The following is a 21711-nucleotide window of genomic DNA, read 5'->3' on the forward strand; positions in this document are numbered from 1 at the left end:
CTACAGCCGAACCACTGTCCATAGTGCAACGTGTGGCACACACCATAAGGGCGTCAGTGTCGTCTATCGCGGCTAAATACATGGCGGGCTTTTCTGGGCAGAGTGCCGCATCAGTGTAGAGGACTTGTAAGTATGTGGTGCCATAAGCAAAGGCGCGTTTATGGTCTGAACTCGGGCACGTCGACGACCGGCGTGGCAATGGGCATTGATGATGTGTGGAATCGGAGCCACTTTGATCGGAGCGCGAAGAGTCGGAGCAAGCTAATGTTGTGGTACCTGTGTGGGTTTCCAGGAATGGGGTACCCAAGACGAGGAAGAATGGTGCAGCCCTGACGAGTCTGTGTTAGCCGTTGGAGCTGACTGTTGTGTTGGGCCTCGAGCAGTTCGGTTATGGTGTTCCGGACACCCAGTTGAAGGATGCGTTGCGTAGATGCTTGTGGAGGCAAGCGGAGAGCCATCTTCACCGCCATTCGTAGAAGGATGTCCATCCTTTTGGTTTCAGCAAGTGTGAGGCTATCATATGGAAGGTGATATGCGAGCCAACTAACTATAAGTGCTTGTACTAAGCTGTGGATCACGTATGTAATTTGAGTTATCTGCTGATTCAAAATGTGTGTAGTGTGCGAGGCCTTGCGATCAGACTGAATGTGGAGGCCTAAAATACAGAGTCGAGGCACCTGAAGATAGGACGGCCATCGAGAAACAGTAAAATGTGAGGAGAATCGTCGGTTTTGCGGCGTCGCTCGTGTGGCTTCACGAAGGTACTCGAGGCTACAGATGCGGTCGACAATTCGTAAATTCCAATCGGTTTCACCTCTGAAGCTCCTTTGTCCCGGGTTTCAAAACACCAACATATAAAGAAAATGACAAGCCGCCGTCCACATAGAGAAGCCTTGTCGGCCTGTTCTTCGTTGTTGTTGTTGTGGTCTTCTGTGTATGGCTCATACCCAATGCAGGGGATTGGCCGAGTAGAGGGTGAATTTTGCAGATATTAGCTTAAGAGTGTCGTTCGTAAGAGCTATTATTAACAAATATATTGGATTGATGTTTCAATTATTATAGTGTAGTGTAGTGTAGTTCCTATAACTTTGGCACACACCCACGCTGGGGGATTGGCCAAGAACCGGATAGTTTTTTAAAATCTAATTGTTAAAGTAAAGCGTAGATCTTTCCTATTTAAGAGGAAAGAAGTAAAATGAAAAAAAATAAGAATTGACATAAAAAATCATATAAACAATGAAGCGGAGAATTTGAGTAAAAAAGAATAAAGAAATTTTGAAAAGTAGAAAAACAAGAGGAAAGACTGATTCTATAGCCTAAATCTCTGTGAACCTTTAATAAACTCCTGCATGGCATCGGCAACCTTTATTATTATTGCAATAAATTATTATTACAACATACTGATCCGATCTTAATGATGATGGCGCCTCTCCTCGTCTTCTACACAATTTGCAACAAGCTGAATGCGCCATGTTTTTGTAAGTGCGAAAACGAAACCAGTCGCATATTCCAGCCTTTCAGCTGCTAGCTACTTGTTTTTTATCTTCGTTCTGCGACTTTCCCAATGCTTCGTGCGCTGCTCAGGCAACAAGAGAGCCCTGACAATGCCGGGAACAAGGTAACACTATTTTTAATCGGATTTATCAGTTACCTGAACGAAAAAGAAATGTAGAGACGCGAACTTGTTTCGTCAACATGATCGGCACGGTGCTTTCGTTCGAAAATTACGGGAGCGGGAAAGCGCTCTTCAACCTCAGTTCTTATTTCTCACTGCAATTTAGTTGCTCGCCTGCATCCTGAGCAAGGCATGAAGAACAACGTATTTACGATATATTTTAGATAAGATGCCGACCTCGCACACGCGCGAGCCATCATGATTGATCAACATTAGGTGGCGGGAGTTGCAGATCGGCTGAAGCAATTATTTACGTATATAAACGTGTGTAGGCAGTGCCACAGACGCTGCTGCGTGGCGTACGAGACTCCATCCGCGGAAAGATTTCCAACAGGCATCTCTTTGGAACCTTCGCAAGGCAGTGTGCATCGAAGTACACAGTCCGCATGCCACGTCTGCATTTCGATTTAGAGCCCCTTAAGCATGCACATTTATTTTTCTATTGTTTTCTTCAGTCAGCGGCTCAGGGTGCGCTTCCAACGCGCAGTGAAGAGTTGCGGAGCCGTACACCAGATGCAGCTGTTTGTTCGGTAGATCATCGCACTCATTTTTCCGCTGATCTCGGGTCCATCGCACCCTTTCGTGGCATACGAAAGATCGCAATGTTTTAAAAACGATATGCCAATGAACGCACACGCATAGCGTTCACGAAAATAACAACGAATATACTAAATCCGCGCGATAGATTACGGCGCCAAGCATAAAGAAAGATTGTGCACTAAACGAGCAATACTCGGGTCACACTCTCTCTGTACAGGTGAATCACGCGATCAGTATTTTTGTTTAGTTTGCCGACGATTTCCGATTGCAACACCGCCATTCTCGACGTGTTTGGCCGCCCTGCCGTTCGTAAGCTGAAAGCCGCGCAGCTTTTACGTGAAAAAGCTCAGCAGGTCGGGGAATCTTTTACAACCAGCATTGAAGGCATGCTTGACTTCTGCAAGAAAGCCGACGCGAGCATGTCGAATTATGACAAAATCAGGAATATTCTGAAAGGCATCGATGACGATGCCTTCACCATGCTGCTGGCCAAAAACCCTCGCGTACTGGCAGTGTTATCACGCTGTGCCTAAGCTACGAGGAACTGTGCCGGCAGCGCTTGCTTACCCGTCGACCGCCATCACGCGAAGCTGATCTCGCAGGCTTGCCGGCCATTTCTGACCACTCCACCTTGCTCACCCAAATGAAGTCGTTCATGCGTGAGGAAATTGCCGGCCAGGTCTCTCTTCTGGCTTTCGCTCCACCTCAACATGCTGAACAGCCGTCAACTACACTTCTGCGAACCATCCGCCGAGCGATTCAGCAAGAAATCGCTGAGGTCATCCTTGAATACCACCAGCTCCATCCAGTTCCTGCATCACTAAGCGGCGCGCAAGCTGTAGCCAGGCCGCCCTCAGCGAATGCTGTGGCTGGCCCGCTCAGTTACGCCGAAGCTATCGCCAGATGTCAGGCCTTCGACGCGGTTGTGCCACCTACATACGTCGACGTCATCCACAGGCCTCGACTGGAGCCCACTATGCAGTCATATCAGCAGCCACCTCGTCCATCGCGTTCTGCGACATGGATGGGACCCGCGAAACGATGGCGCACTTACTACAAGCGCCTCATCTGCTTTGCGTGCAGTTGCGCCGGTCGCGTCGCGCGCTATTGCAATCGCGTGCAGCCGCCTAGGGTCGCATCAACCCTCAGCAGCGAATCATGCCGCCGCCTATGTCACCGACGTCAGGTCCAGCTTCATCTACCCGCCATTCACCGTCCCCACGACGCCACTCACTATCACCGACGCGGCCTCGTCCGGTCGCCCGAGACCAGAAAAACTTGTCGCAGTACAGAAGGCAAGGGCAGCGACGCTATCGAACTGCCAAAGCCCTCAGCAAAGCCCATCGAACGTATAAGTGTATGTGGATGGTGTTCGCACATCAGCCCTTGTAGGAAGGAGAGATGGATTTTTACGGCTCGTTTTTCTTTGTGAGGCAAAATAATAATAAAAACTAACAGACAGTAATGCCAAGGAAAGTATAGGAGATGCTACTTGTAATAATTTGGATATAAATGTGAAGAGTAAAGTGGACGAAACGATAAGTTGCCGCCAGCAGGGACGGTCCCACAGGTTTGGTACCTGCCGGTGGCAAGTTATCTTTTCGTCCACTTTCCTGTCTTCCCATTTATATCCAAAATATTACAAATAACATAACTCATTTTGCCGTTTCTTCCATCGACATTCACACCATCGCTACAGAACACCGCAAAGATCAATGGATTGCCTCACTGACAGACTTGCTGACTGATCCATCTGCAACAGCATATATTCGCGCATTGCGTCTTCAAGCCCACTATTTGGCCGTTCGTGACGACCACCTCCACCGACGCAGTTACAAAGGCGATGGCCGTGAGTGGCCACTAGTAATACCCTACAGTCTACGTTCTGACATATGCGAGTCGATTGACTCTGATACGCCGTGTGTGCACTCTGGGTTATCAAAAACTTACCACCGAATTCGTCCACGGTACTTTTGGCGAGGGATGTACCGCTACGTGCAGAAGTTTGCTCGCTCCTGCATCGATTCTCAGCGCCGCAAAACATCAACGCACCTGTCATCGGCAGGTTTGCATCCTCTACCTTGCCCTGACCGACCCTTTGGGCAAAATGACTTCGATTTGTATGAGCAACTTCATCTTACGTCTGCTGTAAACCACTACGCCATCGTCGCTGTAGACCATCTCAAGCGATACGCTGAAACTGCCGCCCTTCCAGCGGCCACAGCGCGCGATATGGCCACCTACCTCATGCTGCGTCACGGTACACCCCAGGAGCTGCTCATTGATCGAGGCGTTGTCTTCTTGGCGGAAGTCGTCGAAACTAATCCCAAAGAGTGCAACGTTCTTCACCACAAAACTAACGCTTACCACCCGCAGACGAATTGCCTCAGCGAACGCTTTAACCGCTCACTTGGCGACATGCTGTCGATGTGCGTCACCGCCGATCACACCATTTGGGATGCCAGTCTGCCTTTCGTCAGCTACGCTAACAATACCGCTCCTCAGAGCACTACTGGTTGTTTCCCCCTTTTTCTTACTGTACGGTAGGCACCCGTCGCACACAGCCGACACAATCCTTCCAACCAAGCCGGATTGATCTGAGTGTGCGCCTATTTCTGCGAGGGATTATTGGTCAGCTGCCTGCTCGTAAATAGATCACGTGCTACGTGACGCCAAAAAGGCAGAAAAAAGAGTGTTCCACACTCGCCGCCATGGCTGCGACTGGCGCTGACTGACACTCCTAAGTTTCAATCCACATATATACCCTATAAAGTGGACGGGGAGATGACCGCCGCCGTAGCTCAGTGGTAGAGCATCGGACGCGTTATTCGAAGGTCGCAGGTTCGGTCCCTGCCGGCGGCAGGTCATCTTTTCGTCCACTTTACTTTCTTCACATTTATATTCTAATTACTACAAATAACACCCCCTATACTTTCCTTGGCATTGCTGTCTGTTAGTTCTCATTAATATTGTGTCTAACAAAGAAATACGAGCCCTTAAGAGTAATACTTCTTTCCTTCATTCATAGCGAGGGTGTCGTTCTGGCAGACATGATGCCTTCAGGTAGTATGCGAGGGATTATTGGTCAGCTGCCTGCTCGTAAATAGATCACGTGCTACGTGACGCCAAAAAGGCAGAAAAAAAGAGTGTTCCACACTCGCCGCCATGGCTGCGACTGGCGCTGACTGACACTCCTAAGTTTCAATCCACATATATACCCTATAAAGTGGACGGGGAGATGACCGCCGCCGTAGCTCAGTGGTAGAGCATCGGACGCGTTATTCGAAGGTCGCAGGTTCGGTCCCTGCCGGCGGCAGGTTATCTTTTCGTCCACTTTACTTTCTTCACATTTATATTCTAATTACTACAAATAACACCCCCTATACTTTCCTTGGCATTGCTGTCTGTTAGTTCTCATTAATATTGTTACGTGAGTGACGAGTCGCTTTTACAAGTCGTTATTCACACGATATATTTGCAAGAGCGGCTGCAGCGCTGACCAGACCGGCTCCGAGCTCGAGCAGCTAGCGACCTTCGTCCTCTTCGTCGGGCGCACACGCGCGTCGACCATATGAATTCCGGCAGCCTACATGTAGCATAACCCCCGGCGGCAAAGGCGCCGTCTCGGCGCATCTAGACGTCAACGTCATTGGGCGAGTGGTACTGCTTCAGGCGTGCGACGTGTACAATGTCGCTGGCATGCGGGGTGGATGAAGACGGCGAGGCAGCAGGAGCGATTTCATAGGTGACGGGAGTCACCGCACGAAGCATTCGGTATGGCCCTGTGTACCGAGAGAGCAGTTTGTCGGACAGGCCAACGTGCCGGGTCGGAGACCACAGCAGAACCAAAGAACCGGGCGAAAAGTGTACGTCGCGGTGTCGTTGATCATACCGACGGCGTTGGTTCTCTTGGGAGGTCAGAAGGTGAGTACGAGCGGCTTCGCGTGCATGAGCGGCCCGGCTGATGGCGTCCAGGGCGTATTCAGTGGTCGGAGCTGCTGGCAACGGAATGACTGTATCGAGGGGCAATGTGGGTTCGCGGCCGAACAGCAGGAAAAATGGGGAGTAACCAGCCGTGTCATGGCGCGAGGAATTGTAGGCAAATGTCACGTACGGTAGAGCAAGGTCCCAGTCGGAGTGGTCTGAGGAGACATACTTTGAAAGCATGTCGGTTAGGGTTCGATTCAGACGCTCCGTGAGGCCATTCGTTTGCGGATGGTACGACGTAGTGAGCTTGTGCCGCGTTTCACATGAACGCAGGATGTCCGCTATGACTCTCGATAGAAATGTGCGGCCACGGTCCGTGAGCAGCTGGCGTGGAGCACCGTGTTGCAAGATCACGTCGCGCAGAAGGAAATCGGCGACATCTGTGGCGCAGCTTGTTGGAAGAGCTCGTGTGATGGCGTAGCGTGTGGCGTAGTCTGTGGCCACAGCTATCCACCTGTTGCCAGCAGAAGACAGGGGAAAAGGGCCGAGTAGGTCCAAGCCGACGCGAAAGAAGGGTTCAGACGAAATGTCGAGGGGTTGAAGGCACCCAGCCGGAAGCGTCGACGGTGTTTGTGGCGTTGGCATTTCTCACACGCCGCGACGTATCGTCTGACGGAGCGTGCGAGACCTGGCCAATAGAAGCGACGGCGGATTCGGTCGTATGTGCGGGACACACCAAGGTGACCGGCAGTTGGAACGTCGTGAAGTTCGTGGAGTACAGCCGAGCGGAGGTGTTTGGGTACAACAAGCAGCAGAAATGGTCCGTCTGGATGAAAGTTGTGGTGGTATAGTGTACCATTCTGGAGTACGAACGAGCGATGAGATCGGTCCGAAGGTGAGGATTCGAGGCACTCGATGATAGCCCGTAAGGATGCATCACGGCGTTGCTCGTCGGCTATGTGGGTCAGTTGGGAAACGGTGCACACGCAAGCTTCCGTGTCAGGGACGGTGCGCGACTCGCCAACCGGATAGCGAGATAGGCAGTCGGCGTCCTGATGCAGGCGTCCAGACTTGTACGTCACTGCAAAAGTGTACTCTTGCAGTCGCAGAGCCCAGCGACCAAGTCGACCTGTGGGATCCCTTAATGATGAAAGCCAGCAGAGCGCGTGGTGGTCGGTGACTACCGAGAAGTGAGTGCCATATAAATATGGACGGAACTTGGAGACCGCCCACACAAGAGCAAGGCATTCTTGTTCGGTGATCGAATAGTTGCGCTCCGCAGGTGTAAGGAGGCGACTAGCGTAGGCGATAACGCGGTCGTGTCCCTGCTGACGTTGGGCGAGGACGGCTCCGATCCCGTGACCACTGGCATCAGTTCGGACCTCAGTCGGGGCGGATGGGTCAAAGTGGGCCAATACAGGTGGCGTCGTCAAAATTGTGATGAGGTGAGAGAAGGCGGCAGCTTGAGTGGACCCCCACGAAAATGGGACGTCTTTCTTCAGAAGATCAGTAAGTGGTCGAGCGATTGCTGCAAAGTCTTTCACAAACCGCCGGAAATATGAACAGAGTCCCACAAAACTCCGAACATCTTTGGCGGATTGGGGTACTGGGAAACTGGTGACGGCACGAATTTTCTCAGGGTCCGGCCGCACACCAGAAGCATCAACGAGGTGGCCCAACACTGTAATCTGTTGGCGGCCGAAGTGACACTTCGACGAGTTCAACTGGAGGCCAGCATTGCGGAAGACGTCGAGAATAGCCGACAGACGCTCAAGGTGGGTCTCAAATGTAGGTGAAAATACGAGGACGTCGTCTAGGTAACAAAGGCATGTTGACCATTTGAACCCTTGTAGCAGAGAGTCCATCATGCGCTCGAACGTGGTTGGGGCGTTGCATAGACCGAAGGGCATAACCTTGAATTGGTACAGGCCATCGGGAGTGACGAAGGCGGTCTTTTCTTGGTCTTTCTCGTCCACGGCAATCTGCCAATAACCGGAGCGAAGGTCTATGGATGAAAAGTAGCGTGCGCCATGGAGACAATCGAGAGCGTCATCAATGCGGGGCAAAGGATACACGTCCTTTTTCGTAATTCGATTTAGATGCCGGTAATCGATGCAGAAACGCCACGTGTTGTCTTTCTTTTTAACCAGGACGACGGGTGACGCCCAAGGGCTTGATGAGGGCTCAATAATGCCTTTAGCTAACATCTTGTTTACTTCTTCTTGAATAATCTGGCGCTCCGATACGGACACCCGATACGGTCGACGGTGAATGGGAACAGCATCACCTGTGTTGATACGGTGCTGCACAAGAGAAGTTTGGCCGAGTGGTCGATTGTCAAGGTCGAAGATCTCGCGGTAAGAAGCCGAAAGGCGGATGAGGGCAGCTGATTGCGCTGGGGGGAGGTCTGGGGCAATCATGGGGCGTAATGCCATGTCGAGGCTTGTGGCATCGGGTGGGCGACAAGGAAGATTGGAGCATACGTCTGCTGCAAAAGAGGTGACGTAGTCATCGGCTAAGGACCGCAACGTGGCGATTAAGATGCCTTGAGGGAGGACTTGCTTCGTGAAGCCGAAATTTATGACGGGGAGATGTACCCGGTTAGCGGCTACAGTAATGACGCAGTGAGGCACAGTGATGTCACGTGCCAGGAGTACATCAGTAATCGGCGTGACGACGTAGTGCCCATCCAACACGGGTGAAGTCGTTGTGAATTCGGCGAATGTTAGGGCTTTAGGCGGTAGGCGGATGAAATCCGTGGTGCAGAGGCTGTGTGGAAGGTCGGGGTGAATATCTGGCTGAAGAGGAAGGTCCAAGCAAAGAGTACCAGCGGAACAGTCTATCAGGGCAGAATGGGTCGATAGGAAGTCCATCCCTAGGATGAGGTCATGAGGACAATTATGGAGCACCGTGAATAGGACAGGAACGTAACGGTCGGCGATGCTTATGCGAGCTGTACACATTCCAGTGACAGGAACAGTTCCGCCATCGGCGACGCGTACAGCTTTTGTAGTAGCAGGCGTGAGGACTTTCTTCAGTCGGCGACAAAGGCGAGCACTGATTATGGACACGTGAGCTCCAGTATCGACTACAGCCGTCAAAGAAATACCGTCCACATGCACATCGATGAGGTTCTTGTTCGTAGGAAGCGTCAACGGAGGATTTGGTTCAGAAGGAGATGATGCAGCACTACCTCCAGGAGCTGCACGATCTAGTTTTCCGTCGGGTACGATGCAAAGTTGGGCGGCAAGGGGTGGCGGCGTGGTTGGGGCGACGGGGAACGACGGCGTTGAGGGGACGGTGAACGAGCAGGAGGGCGGCTGTTAGGTGTGTCACAAGTAGGGTCCGTACGGCTGGGAGGATACCGGCGAAGATCTTCATATGGGCGGGAAGGCGAGAAAAGTGGGGTCCTATAGGGCGGCGTCCAAGTGGCGCGGCTGTAGCGGGAGACATGACCAACGCGGTGGCACCGGAAGCAGATTGGTCTGTCGTCGGGAGTTCGCCATTCCGCTGGGTTGCGAGATCGTGGAGGAACGAATGGGTCACTTCGAGATGCATTCATGGGCATTGGTCGGGACGAGGGGCGAGAGACCGGGCAGGCGACAGGGAACCCGAGGTTGGCGAATTCTTGTCGTACGACCGCCTGAATAACGGAGACCGCGGGGGTTGGTTGTATAGTGGCATGGTCGAAAGGAGAGGGCTGGAACGACGCTGGACTTGCCGCTTCAAGTTCCCGTCGAACTATACGCGTTACACACCGCTCAAAGGGCGGTGTAGCGGCGGAATCGGAGCAGGTGGACGTGGCAGCCGTGTTTGGCAACCGAGAAAATTGAGGGTGCACACGACGGCTTTTGGCCGTTTCGAAACGGCGGCATTCTTGAATGATGCGGTCGATAGTCGAGACGTTGGTGTAGACCAGCAAATGAAAAGCGTCGTCCGCGATGCCTTTCAAAACGTGACCCACTTTGTCAGCTTCGGGCATTGCCTCGTCCACTTTCCGGCAAAGAGCAAGCACTTGTATGTAGGAGACATACGACTTAGTAGGCGACTGGACACGGGTAGCGAGCTCTTGTCGTGCAGCTGCGTGGCGACCGGTCGGGTTCCCAAAGATGTCACGTAGCTTCTCCTTGAATGTGTCCCAGCTGGTGAGCTCGGTCTCATGTGTTTCGTACCAGATGCGCGGGGTTCCGTCCAAGTAGAAGAGAACATTAGCGAGCATCATGGTAGTGTCCCACCGATGAGTTTGACTGACCCGTTCATACAGGCGAAGCGAGTAGTCAACGTCGAGGCCAGGTTGCGCGGAGAATGTCCCGGGGTCGCGGGGGGTGGGGACCGCGACAAAGGTTGTCGTAGGAGCCGCAGATGGAGATGGGGACGGGTTGTCATTGGAAGCCATGGCGAGACGCTGAATGACGCGGCCACTGCGGAGCTGCGTGGTGAGGACGGGGAACGTTCCACCTCCACCAAATATGTTACGTGAGTGACGAGTCGCTTTTACAAGTCGTTATTCACACGATATATTTGCAAGAGCGGCGGCAGCGCTGACCAGACCGGCTCCGAGCTCGAGCAGCTAGCGACCTTCGTCCTCTTCGTCGGGCGCACACGCGCGTCGACCATATGAATTCCGGCAGCCTACATGTAGCAATATTGTGTCTAACAAAGAAATACGAGCCCTTAAGAGTAATACTTCTTTCCTTTATTTCTACCACTGCCACACTTGCTGAAGAGTGTAGCGAACTTGCCCAGACCTTTACTACACATGACCAAGAGCCGCAGAGGAGCATTCACGGTGACAAAACCACTTTTGAGCCCACAATCCTCCCTGGAGCGCTCGTATGGCTCTCGATCCCTACCACTGCAACTGTCCTCTCTTCAAAACTACAGCCCTAATACGAAGGTCCCTAGCGTGTCCCCGCTTGCACGTCCCCTGCGAATTCTAGTAAGGTCAACTTGTTGGCTAGTTGGTAAAGCATGATGACACGGGAAACAGCGCGGTGACGTGTGACGTGTTAGCTAGGAACCAAAATCAAATGACAAGAGAGATTATCGAAGCGCATCACATTTCATTGCTAAAAGAAAGGTGTGTCAGTAGTCCATCTGTTTTACTATCTGACAAAGAAATTTCGTATTTATCGGCTAACCGTATCAACTGAAACCGCTTACGCCTTCCAGTCACGATGCACCATGTGGCGATGACCAAGGTTTCTGTTTTTTTTTTTGTGTCTGTGCTTTTTTCATGCTTTGTTTGTGTCATTTTGTTTGTGACGTGGTGCGCCTAAAAGCGTATTTATATACTTTTCGCCCGAATAAACTTCAGTTGTCAGTCAGCGCTTCGTGTGGTGTGGTGTGTGTTCCTTCTTTGTCGTCGTTTACCGCGCTGTTTCCCGTGTCACCCTGTGAATTAGCTGATCGAACTCATTGAAACATCTTCGGACATGAGCCGTCGAGGGCACCACACTGTCAACGTCGAGCGCCTCAAGACCTACCATGACCCGCTCATAGTGACCAGCTTATAGGTTGCCAGGCGGCTCCCTCATCGTAACCGGGGTAATTGTAGCGAACCCTTGCAACTCTGCATTGGGTCGTCCTCTCAAGTAGCTTCTAGTGGGTCGGCGTCTTTGGCTCTATTCGGAGAGAACAAAGCTCGTGCTGAGAGCCAGGCCCCGCCTTGACTGTCGATGTTATGCATCGTCGCCGAGTGCCCGCCAATAAACGTCTTTACAGCATATAAATGCCGCAAAAAATACTTCCCGATGCGCGAATTCGAACGGGCGGCCCCCATGCGCCACTTACCGCTGGTAGTACGCGCATCTCGGGAGCACTTCAGCGTGTTCTGTGCATTAACAGCGAGATGGCGTGAAGCGCGCGCTTTGAAGGTCGTCGCCCCGCTCGTCGCGATGCGCGCTGCGTTAACACAGGGCGTAAGCGCCCACGCGCGCGCGCTTATCTCATGATGGGTCGGTTTGTTCAGATTGTGCTTTCACGGGAAAGCTTGCGTTGAAGTGAGAATCCACGGACGTCACTTCGCTCGCTGCAGCGGCCGCGTTTGCGAAAGGAGCACACTGCTCTAACACAAAGAAGTACCAACTGCGACAGTTATTAGTTCGTGCTTTTCCTGTGTAAACATCTGCGTTCTTTGCGCGCGTCTTGCTTTGTGTTGAAGCACCGTGCTTTAAGCGTCGAGCTGTGACAGCTGTTACTTCGCATACGTCATATGTGTGTTCTTTTCGTTCGACGTTTGAGCTTGAGCAGCGTGCTGCAACTTTCGAGCTGCTTGCCGTTCTTCGAGTGCCATTTCAATTTGTTGCTACAGCATTCATTGAATCGGCCTTGAGGCGAAACTGACTTTTTTAAAAAGCGTTCGCATTTTAGTGAAGCTACACCGCCCCAATGAAATCCTCGTTTTATTAGAGCGTCAGAGTTTCGAAAGCGTGCCAGTCGGTGACGGCAAGCATGAAGCACATGGCAAGGCTCACGCATAAAGTTAAAACGCCGTTACTTTTTGCCGTTGTCTTCCTTCAGAAGCGGTGCTAATAACAATCGTAATCACCATCTTCTATTATATGCGGATATGTGAATAACGAATTCATTCTTTTTAGGAAAACACCATAGACAAGATGCATGGCGGAAAATGGCCTCAAGCACGGAATTAAAGAATGCTGAGTATGGAACTGAAAGTCATACAAAAGTCAAACATTCGTGTTAAATCACTGTAAGCCTTAAACAACCGTACTTTAAGTATGTTGGCGTGCACAACAAGGTCATCGTGGCACAGTGCCGTTGAAAAGAAACGCTTTTCTGCAATTCTGTGTTTCAGAGAGAGAATTAAGATGCAAAGTGCTATGTCAACCTTATCAAAAATGATGCGCGAAAATGGAGTATTCAGTGCTTGTTGCACAGTTTTAAGAGCAGAGCTCTGTAAGCTTTTCATTGCGCTAGGTTGTGTGAACAGAAATTATCATCATCATGAACCGGTGCGTGCTGGCTTCGTCCTCTTCCAACTTGTGCCTCGCTTCCACAATACGTGCGCCGATTTTTCTGTCGCGGAATGCAATAACCGTATTGGGCGAGTGTGTTGCGTGACTACAAATTACTTAACATCACGTAACAATTAGTCACTGGACTAAAATGACCTACCATCGCGTAGCAACTAGTCACGGGGAATAATTAAATCACGTAACATCACGCGACTATTCCCGTGACTAAAAAGCGCGTATCATCTAGTGAGGGGACTAAGATTACATAGCACCACGTTACATGTAGTCACGGGCGTAAAATCACGTAACATCCCGTGCAAAGTACAGACGCGACGGAAAGCAGTGTAACTATACGCAAATACAGTGCCACTTGCACTTCTTTCTATGTTTTATGATACCACCCCCTTTACACGTTGTAGCTCTTTCATGCATCTCCGCCATCGTTCCAAACACTTCTTTTCTTCTGAGCAGACTACCCACTACCAGTTCATCTCCGAAGTGTTCGTGCCAGAAGAAGAAAGGTATGCCACAGATGACCCCCCCCCCCCTCTGCAGAGAAGAGGCCGTGGGCACTTGAAAAAAAATGATCAAACGGAGCTTGTCAGAATTGGTACCGGCTTGATCCTTTCAATGCTGACTGTGTCTTCATGCCCATTGCGCAGGATTGTAAAATGATGTTCAGAACGCTTGATGACTGGGAAGGGGGGAAGGACCGTCATAGCGAGGCTGAAGAGCACGGCGAGACGCATGAAGACGAACAAAAACGTGTGAAGATATCTGTAGGCTTGCCGGCAGAAAAACGTCGTTCTTGGCGTGAGCTGAAGTTGGTGATGGGCGCAAGTTTTGCATGAAAATCCGCAGACACCGGACGAAAGAAGATGGATCGGAAACACTCTGCGTATTAACGGTGCTGACGAGGTCATCAGTCAAACTAAGTTTGCTGCCATAAACCATCTCGGCTACAGAGCAGGCAAGTTCTGGCCGAAGTGTTGAACGAAGGCCGAGAAGCACGATGGGGAGGTGTGATACCGAACCTTCGGCGTGAGGCTGCGAGGCGAGTGCTGCTTTTAGATGACGATGGAGTATCTCTGCAATGCCATTTGATGCTGGATGATACGCAGTTGTGCGAATGCGCGCACAACCCAATAGAGATGTGACAGATGTGAAAAGCACTGACTCGAACTGTCTGCCTCGATCAGTCTGCCGCGCTAGAACGTCTGGGAACATTCCAGATTGTAATAGATCATTTTGTTAGGATTATGCGCATTGCTTAAATAGTCAAGATTGCTCCAGAGCTTGCTCGACCACCAGCAAAAAGGCAGTGCATGGCACCTGCGTTTCCCGTAAACTGGCATGGCTGATGGCACTCACGAGGGTCTGATCCGCATCGGTGTTGGTACCCGCAGACGCTGCGAGAGAGACTTGGCGGTCTGTAGCGGCTTTGGCGTCCGTGTCATTCCGCGTTGCGTCGGTGGTCTGTTTTGAGTGAGTTCAGTTCAGCGGCCAGCTGCACCACTTTGAGGTTGAGCTCCTCGTTAGCTTGAAGAAGGCGGTCCAAGCGGTCGTCGTGGGGTGGCGCACAGAGGGAAGAATTACGTTGTGTTTCGATTGCAGATATGAACAGGTCACCGACATCTATAACTGCAACACTGATTGTTGGCGGGGCAGCTTTTTCATACTGAGCGTGAAACAGCACGCTGAGACGGCACAGAAAACAAAAAGAAGCGCACATACACAGCGCTGACTGACAAGTGAGATTATTATCACTACACAAGAAATAAATAGGAAAAGATATGTGACATCATAGGACCAGCAAAGCGGAAAACCCTCACTATCAGAATTTTCACTGGTATACTTGCGCTCAACCCTCGACGAAACAGATTTCTTTTTGTGAATGGGCTACAGAAGAAGAGATCAGACATTCTTGATTTTTTGTCAATCTAGAAGGCTTCCCGAAGGTCCCATCTCGGATGGTTTCTGTGGCGGACACGGTCAAAATCATTCACAACGTCTGTGGCAGTCACCGTAGGAACAATTCTCGTAGAATGAATGCTTCTGTGCAGCAGAGTGGTCCCCAACCAGATGCCGCATGCGCCGCGCAAGCTCCGTAGGCTTTCAGTCACCGAGTTTCTCTGCGGTGAGCAGCTGCTGCAGCTTAAATTGTTCCGACTCGGTTTTCCGCCGTATGAGTTCTGCTTTAAGAGTGTCTCAGGGGGTGAGAGGAGGCGGAGAAAAAAAAGAGGATGACCTTATTTTTTTAGGTTTGGCGGTCCCATGGCGCCAATTTCCCACAGGGTGGGTGCCCTCCCAAGCGACTATGAACTTCATTCTGCCGAGCACCAGGCCGGAAGTGCGCTTGTACCTATTTTACTGGTATGCACACGGCGGCAGCAATTCCCTGCTTCCCACAGCAGCGGTGGATGCTCAACTATTTCACCAAGGCTGTGGTGGGTTAAGGTGCACCCACGGGCCCTTACAGAACCATGTAGCCGCCGCTGCGGTGGCTACATGGTTGAGCGTCTATAATCTCTCTTATGATGCCGATGACTACAAGTGGTAAAGGACCGATGGCATAGTCATACCTTCCTGTTTTCGATGTTCCTCGGTGTCGTCCGAAGAGTGGCTCGGCGATCAGAAAACGGATTTCCGATTCCGACTGCCAAAACTTCGGTAGCTTGAGAGTATCGACGGCAGGGTCGGGTACCGTGGGATTCAGCTTCGTGTCGCTGTTGGGTGTGGTCTGCATGGTCAGGTCGAATGAGCGGGGCCGATGGTCCTAACGCGGTCACCCAAATAGTGGTGGCCATACAATTGGTACGTCGGCGAATGGACGAGCAGGTGGCAGATTGCATTCGAAATCCTGGTCACCACTTGTGGGAAGACGTGAGAAGTTAGCTTCCCACGTACTTTATTGTTGCTCGCACGTGTGCGACCGCAGAAGCTGTCGCTCTTGCCTAAATCTTCTCTCGCGCTCGGCAGGAACGTCCAGAGTAGCTGAGGTGCATCTTCGTCGTGTTCTCCAAGACGCTGACGGCTCGCTTTACATTACCCATGAAAACAAAACGTAGGTAGACACAAGCAACATCACGCTTATATTAAGTTACAAAAATTTATTCTACGTACTGTTATCATGTTTTGTAGAACTCATAAGTAAGGTTGCCCAAAAACAACATAGCAGGTGAGAGCATTCCACCTCTTCGCCAATATTGATCCCCGGTGCTTCGAAAAAATTTGTGGCAGCAAGACCAATTGCTGCTCTCTTCTTTGCACTCATTAGGTGACAATGTATAAAGAATTCAGCATACGTCTTCTGGGAATCGGTTTTATGCGAGGCAATCTTACATGAAACCACCCAGCTACTGCATTGGAAAGGGAAGGGAGAGAGAGGAATAGTTGTGCGATGGTGGGGAGTAACCAAATGGGGGAGGAGAACAGTAAAACATGGCATAGCCTTGGGTATTACAGCTTAGCCATGTCTTAACAAAGGAAAGTGAGTGTGAGGAGGACTAGCGCTACGGTGAGGGGAAGGAAAAGGAAGAGGTCAGAGGGTAAACCACAGCATAACAGCATACGGCATAGCGAGGAGAGGGAAAGAGAAGTGAGAGTAAGGAATAGCGATATGAGGGTTAGGAGGAGAGAGGGTGCTATAGAAATGGATAAAACTGATGAAATAACAAATATGAAGAAGGCGTAGCATGATATAAAAAAGAAAAATAACATGAAAAAGAAGGAGGAGAAGAATGATGGATAAACAAGTCAATCTGTGTTGACAGTGTGGTTGTGCTCGCAGGCTTTTCATCGCCGAGGTTTACTCAAATTTTATAGGCGCGGAACTTACTTTCATTTCTTTCATATAGGGAAAGAAAAGGTAACATTTAGAAGGAAGATACTAAAAAATGCAGAAAAGTACTCACATAATAATAACACGGAGTATGGTGACCGGCGCTGCAGTGGTAACTGGAAATATAAAAACAGGATTTTTAGTAGTGCAAGACAAAATTTCCACGCAGTCTCGCTCTTCACATGGCATTCTAAAGGCGAAACCGAAGGACCAGCTCAGCTTTGGCAAAAAGCTGTTGTGTATATTAACCATTGATCTACCAACGGAATACCAAGCGGTTAGCAATATTTCTCCACTTCAGTCTTTAAGATTTCCACTAAGACCACAGCCATAAAGGAATAATGAATAAATTAATGAACTTGGTTATTTGCCATATTTACAACGTATAAGTAGGGGGATTGCAGAAAAAAAGCTGTCCTCGGACAGCTTGACTGGAACATCTCGAATAAGAACATCTCCAGTTTTACTTGCGAAGACCAGTATTTCTTATAAGGCACGCCGTATTGGAGCACTCCGGAAATTTTGACCATCAGGTGCTCTTCAACGTGCACTGACATCGTACAGTACACGAAAAGGGGATATTATCTGATATCATTGCATGTTTCGATTGACATTCATATGTACTAACTACCACAGCGGGCAAGCAGGATTTTCAGCAAGACAACTTGAGAGGCGTGAGAAGACCACACAGAAAGCTATTACGAAAAACCACTTGTGCAGTGACATTTAGTCTGACATTTTGTTATTTGACATTGGGATACTATATGTTTAGCCCGGTTGGCTTTGGGCTTCCGAAAAAATTTCTTTGTTAAATACAAAGAAATCACATTTTCACCGCAAGGCCGAAGAAATGGATGCAATAGCAAAAAAAATTAGTGCTAACGAAGCAAGGTTATCAGCTAACTGTTTTAGATGCGGCCTCACTCCAGGCCGAAATGAGGTCTTATCCAGGAAGGGAAATATTTTTCGTGCTAGGTGCCTTCTCAATGCGCGGTAAGTAGTGAGAGCAAAGCACGTACAAGGATATACGAGCCTTCTGCCGATGTGTGTCGAGACTGTGTGTTGCTGCTCGCTCCAGCGACGCAGAACCCCTCCCCCCTCATGGCCTCTGTGCCTGTTCATGCGATTTGACCGGACGAAAGACGGGCGGGATCTTTACTCTCTGCTTGAGCCAGCTATGTACTGTAGGCACGGAGCAAGAATTCTTGAGGAGGCGAAACTGCGCTCGCCCGCGCGTCCTAATAAAGACACGGAATCGGGCACAGCGCTCACGCGCCCTCTGTCGTGAGAGTCCGCTAGCGGAGAAGGAAAAATGCGCGCGTCCCTCTCATCGCGCTCTCCAAAGAAGCTCGTCGGTTCAAGGCCATTCGGCGCCGATTCGCCGTTCGCGCTTCACGCCCGAACGGATGTGTTTTTGTGCGTCCTGGCCGGCTCCATATTTTAACGCGACTGCGTTAAAGAGCTCGTTTCGCAGAAATACCGGTGTCGGCGTCGGTGAGGCTAGCAATTGAGAAGGCCGATGCGCACGGGGCCCGACTCCGCTATCGCGTTCTACTCTTAAAGGCGAAGCTCAAGCGCACTCCAAATTTTTTCGCTAAATTAACGAGAAAAATGGCGTCACATACACGAAAATTGCCAGCGTGATATATTTTGTACAACGCGAAATCTATAGTTTTTGATAACGTGAACTGAATGAGTTAGGTATAATTTACTTCAACGAATGATGGGACTTACCCTATATGCCATCAATTCGGATTTAGGTTGCTGAGGCGGCCGCATTTAGATGGAGGCGAAATGCTAAAGGCCCGTGTGCTTACATTTAGGTGCACGTTACAAACCCCCAGGTGGTCGAAATTTCACGTTGTATTTTTTTTAGAACAGCAGAGAAGTAGCTGGGATAGCGCGGAAAGATGGAAGGCACGGCGTCTCGTAACAACACTGGCCGTTCCGGTTTGTCAAGGAGAACTTCGCCACCAAGCTCGCCATAATAGCGTCGCCTGCCTATGTCACTGTCCGAGAAGTGCTTCTCGCAAACGTAGTCACGAGGCGTCAGCTGTCGGTCTTTTCTTGGTATGGCGCGAGCTCACGCTTCCAACCTCACTGGGTCACTAATAACTTTGAATGTAATTACCTTCTCCTTGCAGGACGCGTACCCACTGCTGCAGTTCGGCACGAGCCATTTCCGCCCCATCCTGAAGAAGCACTGGTCGAAATCTGCAAAGCTCCTTTGTCGCGGCGTGAAAAGCGCGCGCAAACATCGAGGAGTCGGCGCCGCCGGCGCAACGCGCGGTAGCCACTGAGAGCGCTAAAGAGAAAGGAAATCAGAAAATCGCGAAGGGAACTTTCCCTCCCAAGGCCACCTACGCATGCGCGCGCACAACATGCGAGCGAGGAGCGAGGCGCGCGTGCATGCGGCGGCAGACGTCGTCTGCTCAGGAGCCACTACTAGCAATTGGTTTCAAGCGCTGTATGGCCTATAATTCTGGCAGTATCGATTAGAAACAACAGCTAAAATATCTGTCATATCTACCGATTGATGTTAAAGACCGAAATCTTAGAAATTTTACATTGTACGAGGCGCTATCTCGCTTTTTATGCGTCGCGTCCATAGAAGAGCATGTAAAAGATTAGAGCAGCTACAGGGGCTAGTTGGTGTTGCATCTTGGAAATTCGCGCTTTTTTATCGTACGAGGACGGCAGCAGGCCGAAAGCGTCATCTGTCGTGCTTCGGCGTAAACCGCATTCCGCCGTGACGCTATCGCGCCGCCCTCACGCGCTGCCGCGGCCGAGAGATTCTCCTCCTCAAATACTTCTTTCTCCGTGACTGTAGGCTTCGCAAGCGGGGAGACGTTATCGCATATGTCCTTCGCGTACGGAGATGGCCGACTCGTATCATCTGTGTTTCAGACGCCTTTGTTGACAGGGGTCGCGCACTTTCTTTAGCGCGCAGAAAATACGATGCGCGAGACGATTTAATCGATCTCGACTATATATGGATTTTATGACGTGCAATGTACAGTGTGGTTGATTATTGTGTAGCCATGGTGTCGTCACCGTCAGTAAAGTGGAGGAAACCAGAGGGATGCACATGTATACACTTTTTGCTTCGGCTATTTACTTTTCGAACAAACATAAAACAATCACAGCATATCCACGGAGTGAATGATGATGAGTGGGCGAAGCTGCGGAGGTTCATCGGTAAACCGTAAATCTTCCGTGAATTCTGCCCAGTACATCATCACCGACGTGAGATCGGGCGCGTTTATACTAAAGGTTCGATGAGAGTTATGACGACTTGCAGCTCACTTTAATTTTACATGTACGCTGTGAATTTTCATTGTTTAGAAAACCATTGCTTTAGAAAACATCTGGCGTCTTTCGTTAAGCAGCTGGCGTCTTTTCGTTTTGCTTTAGAAACATCTGGCGTTCTTTCGTTTTTCTTTTCTGGCGTCTTTCGTTGGTTTCTTTAATCAATCAACGGCGTTTTGAACAAAATTTTTATTGTTTAATCACGCACAGGAGAAATCTCACCAGGCACTACCTTGGAGGTAAACAATGGCTGCTAATGGGAATGAGAGACAGAAGAAGTCGGCTTTTAGCTAACACTTACACTTCTACTAACGTTTCCTACTGGAACATGCCAATGGCTGCTAATGGGGAATGAGAGACAGAAGAATTCGGAGGTGATACAGCGCAAGAGAAAACGAGGACAAGAAAGGCGACGCACACAGAGCGCTGACTTACAACACTTTATTGGTAGAAAGGGAAGGATGAACATTTATGCACTTCTCTGACATGCGCCAAAACCGGGGCAACTGACATCTGGCATCTTGTGTTGTATCTGGCATTTTGTGTTGACATCTGACATCTTGTGTCTAGTGTTGTAAGTCAGCGCTCTGTGTGCGTCGCCTTTCTTGTCCTCGTTTTCTCTTGCGCTGTATCCCCTCCGATGTCTAACCAACACGCCCAAGCTTCGATACTAAGAAGAATTCGGCTTTTAGTTAACGCGCACGCTGCGAATTTTTTATTGTTCAACAACGCACAGGAAAAATCTCCCACCGGCACCAACTTGGAGGTCAAGATCTGGTACTGGCGTTACGACTGGTTACGCACTACGACTACGAGGGACAAACGGGTGCCGCTTTAAGGAGCTTCGCCCCTAAAAAGAAACAAATTTTACTTACACTGCAAAGCACAGCATAAAGATCAGGAACGTTACTGCATATGTGCCCATCGCAGTGGTATTGAGGAAGCCAGGCAGTGATTCTATAAATTACTCGTGCCATGCTTTATTTCCTTTATATGGCCACTCACGTTAGCTGGCAAAAGAAGTAATATAGAGAAGCCACACGTTTTAATGTCGTCAAGCTGTCGAATGAAAGATTGATTTCATTGACGCACGATTTATTTGACGCTCTAGAATCCGTAAGCCACCAATCAAGTGGCACCAGGTCATCGTTTCTTCACGTTGCTTCCTGGAACAGGCCGACACATTCGCTTGTTTAAATTCACTATTTCTAAGAAACAAGCAAAACAAAAGATTTACGCACGAATGTATTTTCATGATTGAACTTCCGTCTCCGATGAAAGCTTTTTCTCGGCAACTTACTTCATAGGCGTTTCGCGGAACACAGATGAATGCTAAGTGTCTGTCATAAGTCGTTGATGTAAAGGGAAAAAATGTCGCGCTTACCTTTTAGAATAAAACCCCCTCACCGTATGTTTTAAAAGCGCCTCAAATGTGTAGACAG

At 50.0% G+C, this 21711-nt stretch overlaps 1 long non-coding RNA gene across 1 annotated transcript in view; it reads right to left on the bottom strand.

Moving 5' to 3' along the window:
* The window catches only part of LOC119405205 (uncharacterized), a 37114-nt gene extending 15792 nt beyond the window's left edge, over nt 1–21322 (bottom strand). Inside the window, exons 1-2 of the long non-coding RNA XR_005186437.1 lie at nt 21145–21322; nt 17034–17076 (exon numbers count right to left, since the gene is read on the bottom strand). This is a non-coding gene — a long non-coding RNA (uncharacterized LOC119405205). The remainder of the gene's footprint in view (nt 1–17033; nt 17077–21144) is intronic.
* Nucleotides 21323–21711: the final 389 nt, after the last annotated feature.

This window comes from Rhipicephalus sanguineus, chromosome 9 (genome assembly GCF_013339695.2).
Source record: "Rhipicephalus sanguineus isolate Rsan-2018 chromosome 9, BIME_Rsan_1.4, whole genome shotgun sequence".
Lineage (NCBI taxonomy): Eukaryota > Metazoa > Arthropoda > Arachnida > Ixodida > Ixodidae > Rhipicephalus > Rhipicephalus sanguineus.